Raw genomic sequence first — 9,900 nt, 5'->3', positions numbered from 1 at the left:
GACGTGTCATTTGCCTTCGTATCTATTCACGTCACCTCATATCAAATTTCTTATATGTGGAGCTAATGAAACTGCCGCGAACGTATCATGAGGGTGTTTTGTTGTCATGTTCTTACATGGCACGCGTGTCATGATTATCGTGCTTGCACCAGTCATTTACCTTCTTCATCCATTGACGTCTCGTAACACCAAATTTGGTACACGTGGAGCTAGCGAAACGGCCGCGAATGCATCATGACGGGCTCAATATTCTCCGACCTAACGGTGACGAGTGTGCACGCTTGGCGAAGCGACGCTGCAATAGTAAACTTGACGCCAGGCGTGACCGGCGCGACCAGCGTCCGTCGGCGCGGCCCGGCGGCAACAGGCACTCGCGCCCATGACGTCACCCAGCTCTACCTAGACAGCGCTGCGTCTGCCTCTTTTCGTGATGGAGGGACGCCGGGCGCGCTCAAACGCGCATGCGTCAAAGCAACGCAACACGGCGTGCGCCTGCAAGTATACGGCAGGCAGATCGGCACCTGGCGTGGCATCGCCGGCGTGACGCGACGAAACGAATGCCGGCACTCACGCGTGCCCGGTCACGTCGAACTTTATTGGCGCCTTGAGTGTGGCATGTAGTCATGTTACCTGACACGCATCTCATGAATATCATGTTTGCACTAGTCACATACCTTCGTCATCCATTCACGTGACGTAATACCAAATTTGGCATACGTGAAGCTAACGAAACTGCAGTGCTTCATGAGTGTGGCATGTAGTCTTGTTGTTAAATGACACGCATGTCATGATTACCCTGTTTCGACGTGTCTTTTACCCATGTCGTCCGTTCGCGTAACGTAATACCGAGTTTGGTACATGTGAAGCTAGTTAAACGGCCACGAACACATCATGAGCGTATAGGATGTACTGATGTTGTTACATGACACGCATCTCCTCATTATCATGTTTCCACCAGCCTCATAGACTCGTAATCCATTCACTTCACGTAATACGAAACTCGGTATATGTGAGGCTAGTGAAATGGCCGCGAGCGCATCATGAGCGTGGCATGTAGTCATGTTGTTACATGACATGCACCTACATTGATGATTATCATGCTTGCACCAGACACATACCTTCATCAAATACCAAATTTGGTAGATGCGAAGATAGCGAAACGGTCGCGAGCGCACCATAACATAAAAATCATGACATGCATGCCATGATTTCGACGTTAGGGTCTGTCACTTATGTTTGCTATGCAGTAATGTCATTCCATGCCAGGTTTGCAACATATCATGTGAACAAAACCACCGCAAGAGCAGCAAGACCATGAAATGTAAATCATTGAATCCATGATATATATATCATGATATTCATGTTATGACTAGTTACTCATACTCTTCATACAGTCATGTTATGGCATGCCAACTTTGGTGTCGATACCATTATCGAAACGGCCACGAGAGCTGAAAGTCGTAAGCGGCTAGATAGATAGATAGATAGATAGATAGATAGATAGATAGATAGATAGATCGATAGATAGATAGATACGCTCAGAGTCTCCGAGGCTCGCTAAGAAATGCTTGCCAAGTAAAAAACTTTTAGGAGAAGTACGCACTCTGCGCACTATCTCCCCAGAAAAGGTTGCCATGATGAACTCGCTGGGCGTAACCTCCTTGACTTTAGCAAGGCGAGCAATCAAGCCTTTCTTAGAGTGACGTTGCTCTGTCATAGTAGAGTACTAAGTACTGTAAATCGTTAACCACTTTTTCTAAACACACAGGTTTAGTGAGGGTGTGGCTGCAATGCCGTGACCTAGTGGCGGTTAAAGGTGGGAAATAAACACGAAGCGCAGGCTGTAACAGAGTGCGCACGTGTCACTCCTTTAGTCCAGCCATCCCACCTCTCGTTTAGTCATTCGTATGTCAGCTGGATGGCGGTACTGCTATGTGATGAATATAAGATTAAAAGAAGTGAGATGGCGGTGCTTGTAGTGTTCAATAGATGGACGAACTGATGGACCGACGCACGAACGGACGCATGAACAGACAGACAGTCGCACGGACGGACGCATGGATGAATGGACGGACGGGAGGACGTATGGATGAATGGACGCATGGATGGACGCAAAGAGGGACACATGAACAAACGCAGGGTTGGACACATGGATGGGCGCACGGACGAACACACGGACGGGTGCACGGATGTATGCAGAGACGGATGGACAGACGGACAGATGAATGGACACCCGGTCGCACGGACGGACACACAAACGGATGCACGGATAGACGGATGGACACACTGACGGTCGCACAGACAGACGCACAGACTGACGGAAGCAAGAACAAACGGACGGACGGACGCGCGGACGGACTAATTGACGCTTCGCCCCACTCATCATCATGTACTCCATGGATATGCTGTGATTTTTTAAAATACGATGGCCTTTTTTGGGGACCTTCGACACAAAAACTTTGGTCTGTCTGTCTGTTTGTCCAACCCTAATAGAAACCGGGTACTTTAAACAGCACTAGCAAATACTTCGAACGGCTGACCCCATCCGCAGTGCCCACCAATATTGCTCAAGGATCAGCATTCAGAATTGTGCGATTGTCAATTAAAAAGCAAACATTGCGCATATCTGAGGCACCATAAAAACACGTATATATTCCGCATGTGCGACTTTTACTAGAAAAGGCATAGATAAGTAATTCTAAGGACTGTAGCGTTTATCACGCTCCGCTGACCATGCAACGCTTGCACGAAGAAGCGAGTGTTTCCAACGCTTTGTTAAGACGACACGGTGGTGGCACCTACCCTTCGCCTTGCGTTCTACACCTTATCACCTCTGAGACAGGCGCACTAGCTTTGTCTCAGCACCGCGCGCTTTGTTTTTCAAAAAAAAAAAACAGTCAGACGGCGCTCATGTCTCACGTGTGACGTGACTTGATGCGCTCGTTCGCCTTCGCTGCACGCTCGAGGCACTCTAACGCAGCGCCTCCGGGATACCATTCACCAATGTTCTCGCGCAGAACATCAAACACTACCTAATGGCAACGTGGAAGGCCAAGCTCGTCTTCGAGGATCTGAAAGACCAGCGACAACTCGTCGCCGGGGCCAAGAAGGCAGTCGAAGCCAGATGGTTCCTGGACTAGGGAACCCTCCCACCTTATTAAGGGTGACACCGGCATTCACTAAGAAAACCGTTTCTAAATAAACGTTTCTTTCTCTGTCTTCACTCTCTCCACACGCAAGACTATCGTCTTTCGACGACATTTGCAGAAACATGCAGATACGGGGCCAGTTTTTTGTCCCCTGTTTGGCGTCCGCTTCTTGAGCGGCCCTGCTCATGTGATGCTGTACATTGGAACAAGTGGTGCCAAGTACTCAAACACACGAACGGAAGCATAAATCTGATTTTAGTGCCAATTTTGCGGTAAAATTCGCAAGCATTTCTCCCTGTTCAACTAGACAAGCGTGCTTCTGCCACTGTGTGACAAAACGCGAGTGCTGTTAGAAGAAATAAGTGAATAAATGAAAATGAAAGAGAATATCACTCTAGTGCGTGGGTTTCACGCTTCGTAAACGGTTTTTTAAGCACTTTAATCCACATTCCTACTTGAGAAAACTTAACATCAGTGAAGAACATGAATGCTTTTTACCTGCTTCAAAAGACGAATGTAGCAAGGAGGCAAATGATTGTGGTGAGAATGATTTTACTACAAGCGGTGTCTGGCCGCCATAGCCAGCAATTGCTCAAGATTACACACTAAATGAAGGCTTTGGTGAAAATCGTGTGAGAGAAGTAAGATTTTTTGGCAGGAAAAGATGTAGAGGTGATTGGGAGAGCTACACGTACGGGAAATAAAAATACATCTCACTGTTCATGACAAGTTTGTGCTTTCATGGTCGTGGCATTTGCTTGCCTTGGGACTGTTTTCTGGACGTTCTCAAGTGCTGTAAACACAGGGAAAATATTTGTTATCAGCAGCCGCAACCTATATTAAGACGGAACGATTACACATCATTTTTCAAATGTCGTAAGCGTGCGACGAATGCTCCGCTAGCTATACCGGCCCGCTCCGTACATGGGCAAATTCATTCTGGTATAGTTTTTATTTTCCAAATAGTTATGATCAACAGCTACATATATGCGACTGGTCTAAAGCATATTTTTTGTTTAGTTTATTTACAGTCACCATGCATCAAGAGTTAACCATGGCATAATAAAAGTTAACTCACTTTCAAGCTTGAAAAATTCGAGTACACAGTGGAGTTGGCAAGCAAGCGCCCCAACTTCTAAACACAGATTGCGTTTCCTTTTTTTCTCTTCTTTATTTCGTCTTCGTTTCCTTGCCTTTCAAGCCCTACGTCTCATTCCTCTTTCTTTCCCCATCATATCTTTAACTCTTTAGACATCGCCCTCATTGTGCTGACCCACAGGTTGCGGGTTCGAATTCCGGCTGCGGTGGCTGCCTTTCCGATGGAGGCAGTGGTGTTTTGCTGCAGGGGGCCCGGGTTGGTTGAGCGGCTCCACAACAGCTCAGCTTTCGGACCTCAAAATATCCGTCAAAACTGTGAGTAACAATCTAAAATTCCTCGCATGGTTTTATGAGGCTTCGGAGCACTTCGAGGAGCACGGTTTAGCCGCCCAAATCAGTTACAACTTGAGAAACTAACGACTCATACTTCGGTTAGGCCTAACAACAGCAGCCACTGGCTCCACTTCGATCAAATCAGGAATTCCGCGAGAAAAAGCTACTACGCACCTGGAAAACCACCCTCGATTCTTCTTGGGACGTTCCGGAGCCTCGCCGCTACCATCTTATCTTGAATCTGCGGGAAAAAAAAACGGTTTTTTTCACCGAAAATCAACTGTGGGTAACACGTGTATCCGCCCTATGGGGGCTGCCATGTTGCAGGGGACTTTAGCACCTGCCCCCTAGAGCTCAAAGATTGAATGAAAGGCAAAAGATCACAACAAATATTGGTAACATTAATAAATCACGCAGAAGGAGTATTTCGGGCTCTGAGCTCAATCTTATCAGTTTCTGACCTGCGAAAACAAACCCACAGGCAATTTTTCCCACCTTATGACCATATGGGGGCCGCCAACTTGTGTGGGACCAAGCCACTTTGAGGACAACGAGTCATATCTCGGCTTTTACACACCCCAGGATGACAAATCAGGTCTCAATTGAGTCATTAAAATCCGGAGATATCCGTAGAAAAAAACCACGAGCGCCCAATTAAACTGAGGGCGTCAAAAGAGACTTAATCAGAAGACACACTCGGTGTTGCTGGACTACTGTCACTGCTTGAGCTGGGTTTGGCGAAACAGCTTCCACAGCAAATTAAGCTCACCGGAACTGCTCCTCCACCTTTTAGTCAATAAGCACAGATCATTCAAACTGCGGGAGCGGGAGCGGCCGCGTCAGCAGCACGGGTAAGTGAGCTCTGCACATATCTACCTATAACTTTAGCAATTTTGGTTCTAGGAGGGTCAGAGTGGTGTCTATTCGTTCATGAAGATACAAGGAGTTTAACCGCTAAAAATACTGCTATCACAAACGAATATTTTAAATTTTAAACTTTAGGAGCGGAAAACAGTGTGAATCTGTGAAAACAACAGCAGTCGGACCACGTGTTTTTTACGATCGCTTGTAGCTTCGTTAATATTCTACCGGTAAACTTCTTACTTATAAAGTTGAAAGTCCTTAGGGTAGACCTAACGCTAGTGAAGTTTGATTAGGCTACGTTTAATAGTTCCAGAGTTATTCCGCAATCAAAATTAGGCATAATCACTAAAAAGATTAAATTTGTAATATCACCTCGCAAACGCCTTTAAATTTTGTCCGCTTAATTAAATAATAAACCGCACCCCATAGGCTACCAGGAGACCGAATTACGTACACTCTAGGCCCTTAATTAAAGTGGTAACCAGCAAAAAGCTCATTTCATTAAAACAAATTTTCAAAAGGAGCTACAAACGCCACCAAAAAATAGCTAATATCTTCTTTTAGTACACAACATTTCGTTTTTTTTTCGTGTAAGAATAATTTTGATAGCTTAAGGTAACCGTAAGATACAGAGTCAGAAAGAATATAACGAGAACCGCTAATAAACGTGTCGCGCCCGAGCCACACGAGATCATGAGGCCTGGGAAGCGGCCTCACCGGTAACCACCGCCGGGAACGCACTCCCTCACCAGAGAAGGATTGGCCACCCTGGTGCAGTATCTGGCCACTACCTCCCACATGCATACGTCAAATAACTCACGACCCTCAGTCCCCAGCAGCTACGAAGCAACTGACTACGGCGGCGGTCAGATCTGCAACGCAGCAGAGGGTGCTAAGAATCTGTGGACTACAGGCCGCCATTTGAACCTGAACTTGGCAACGTTTAACGCTAGAACCTTATATAGTGACGGAAGTCTAGCTGTACTCTTCGAGGAGCTACAGGGTGTTAAATGGGATATAATAGGGCTCAGTGAGGTAAGAGGACAGATGAGGCCTATACGGTGCTGCAGAATGGGCACGTCCTTTGCTATCGGGGCTTGGCAGACAGAAGAGAACAGGAAGTGGGGTTCCTAATTCACAGAAACATAGCTGGCAACATAGAGGAATAATATAGCATTAATGAAAGGGTGGTAGGTATTGTAATTAAACTGAATATAAGATACAAGATGAAGGTGGTACATGCTTACACGCCTACATCCAGCCATGATGACGCTTCAGTTGAAAGCTTTTATGAAGACGTGGAATCGGCCATGAGTAAGGTAAAAACACAGTATACTATAGTGATGGGCGACTTTAATGCAAAGGTAGGGAAGAAGCAGGCTTGAGACCAGGCAGTAGGAGATTATGGCATCGGCACTAGAAACGCCAGAGGAGAGCTACTAGTAGAATTCGCAAAACGCAATAATTTGCGGATTTTGAATACGTTCTACCGAAAACGAGAAAACCGCAAATAGACATGGAGGAGCCCTAATGGCGAAAATAAAAACGAAATAGACTTTATAATGACTGCACACAAAGGAATCGTGCAGGATGTGGAAGTGGTTGGCAAGGTACGATGCAGTGGCCATAGAATGGTACGATCTCGAATTCGCCTAGACTTGAAGAAGGAACGACAGAAACTGATACGCAAGAAGCCAATCAATGAGCTAGCACTGACAGGGAAAGTACAGGAATTCAGAGTGTCGCTGCAAAACAGGTACTCGGCTCTTAGAGAGGAAACCAACCTTAGCGTAGATAAAATGAATGATAATGTGACGAGTATCATTACGGAGTGTGCAGTGGAAGTTGCAGGCAGGGCAGTTAGACAGGACACTGGCAAGCTTTAACAGGAAACAAAGAACCTAATTAAGAAGCGCCAAATTATGAAAGTGTCAAGTACAACAGACAAAATAGAACTGGCAGAGCTTTTGAAGTTGATTAATAGACGTAAAGTATGCGATGTAAGAAGGTATAACATGGGGAGAATTGAACACGCTCTGAAAAATGGAGGAAGCTTCAAAGCAGTGAAGAGGAAACTTGGGATAGGCAAAAGTCGGATGTATGCACTAAGGGACAAAAAAGGCAAAATAACTACCAATATAGATAGGATAGTTAAAATAGCGGAGGAGTTTTACAAAGATCTGTACAGTAGCCGTGACAACCACGACCTTAATACTATAAGAACTAGCAGTAACCCAGATGACACCCCACCAGTAATGATAGAAGAAGTCAGAAAAGCTTTGGAGAGCATGCAAAGAGGCAAAGCTGCTAGTGAGGATCAGGTAACATCAGATCTGCTGAAAGATAGAGGACAGATTGCGTTAGAAAAACGAGCCACCCTGTTTACGAGGTGTCTCCTGACGGGAAGGGTACCGGAGTCTTGGAAGAACGCTAACATCATCTTAATACATAAGAAAGAAGATGACAAGGACTTGAAGAATTACAGGCCGATCAGCTTGCTCTCTGTAGTGTACAAGCTATTTACAAAGGTAATTGCTAACAGAGTAAAGAAAACATTAGAATTCAATCAACCAAAGGAACAAGCAGGATTTTGAACAGACTACTCAACAATTGACCACATTCATACTATCAATCAGGTAATTGAGAAATGCACAGAGTATAACCAACCACTATACATAGCCTTCATAGATTACGAGAAGGCGTTTGATTCAGTAGAAATATGAGCCGTCATGCAGACACTGCGGAATCAGGGCGTAGATGAAGTATATATAAACATTCGGGAAGAAATCTACAGGGGATCAACTGCTACCATAGTGCTTCATAAAGAAAGCAACAGAATACCAATCAAGAAGGGTGAAAGGCAGGGGGACAGAATCTCCCCAATGCTATTTACCGCGTGCTTCCAGAAGGTTTTCAGAAGCCTAGAATGGGAACAGTTAGGGATAAGAGGTAATGGAGAATACCTTAGTAACCGGCGCTTCGCCGATGACATTGCATTGCTAGTAACTCAGGGGACGAATTGCAACTCATGATCACGGAGTTACACAAGGAGAGCAAGCAGAAAGGTGGCTCTTAAAGTTAATCTGCAGAAAACGAAAGTAATGTACAACCACCTCGGAAAGGAGCAGCGCTTCGATATAGCTAATAGTGCACTTTAAGTTGTAAAAGACTATGTCTACTTAGGGCAGGTAATAACCGCAGAGCCTAACCACGAGATTGAAGTAACTAGAAGAATAAGAATGGGGTGGAGCACATTCGGCAAGCACTCTCAAAATATGACAGGTAGATTGCCATTATACCTTAAGGGGAAGGTATATAACAGCTGTATTTTGCCGGTACTTAGCTACGGAGCAGAAACCTGGAGACTCACAAAGAGGGTTCAGCTTAAATTGAGGACGACGCAGCGAGCAATGGAAAGAAAAATGGTAGGTGTAACCTTAAGAGACAAGAAGAGAACGGAATGGATTAGTGAACAAACGGGGGTTAAGGATATCATAGTTGAAATAAAGAAGAGGAAATGGACATGGGCCGGGCATGTAGCGCGTAGAGAGGATAACCGCTGGTCGTTAGGGGAACTAACTGGATTCCCAGAGAAGGAAAGCGGGTTAGGGGGAGACAGAAGGTTAGGTGGGCAGATGAGATTAAGAAGTTTGCGGGCATAAATTGGCAGCAGCAAGCACAGGACCGGGTTAACTGGCGGAACATGGGAGAGGCCTTTGTCCTGCAGTGGACGTAGTCAGGCTGATGATGATGATGATGATTTCGTCTTTGTTTCCTTGCCTCTCTAGCCCTACGTCTCATTCGTTGTTTTCCCCCATAATTTCTTTACCTCTTTCCACATCGCCCTCTTTGTGCTGACCCGCAGGTCACGGGTTCCAATCCCGGCTGCGGCGGCTGCATTTCCGATGGAGGCGGAAATGTTGTAGGCCCATGTGCTCAGGTTTGGGTGCACGTGAAAGAGCCCCAGGTGGTCGAAATTTCCGGAGCCCTCCACTACGGCGTCTCTCATGTTCATATGGTGGACTTGGAACTCTAAACCCCACATATCGATCAATCAAACGTCGCCCTCTTTCGTACTTTCTTTTCCCCAACCATTGCCTCACTTCTTGTCCCACTCACTCACTTGCCACCTTTTGTTATACATGACTATGCGTTTGCTACCCTTTCACTTCTTCTTTAACCTCCTCTTATTTCTCCTTCGCTCTCTTAGATCAGTCCTCATACACCTCTCATTCTTTTATTTTTTTTATTCCTTGCTAAACAATACTATACAGGAATAGGCCAAACCTAACCCTTAGTTCTCCTTTCCTTATTCACTCCAGATCGCCCCGCCGTGGTGGTTTAGTGGCTAAGGTACTCGGCTGCAGACCCGCAAGTAGCGGGATCAAATTCCGGCTGCAGGGGCTGCATTTTCGGTGGAGGCGACGTTGTTGTAGGCCAGTGTGCTCCGATGAAG

Source organism: Rhipicephalus microplus, chromosome 8, assembly GCF_043290135.1.
Source record: "Rhipicephalus microplus isolate Deutch F79 chromosome 8, USDA_Rmic, whole genome shotgun sequence".
Lineage (NCBI taxonomy): Eukaryota > Metazoa > Arthropoda > Arachnida > Ixodida > Ixodidae > Rhipicephalus > Rhipicephalus microplus.
This window is presented reverse-complemented; position numbering follows the sequence as displayed.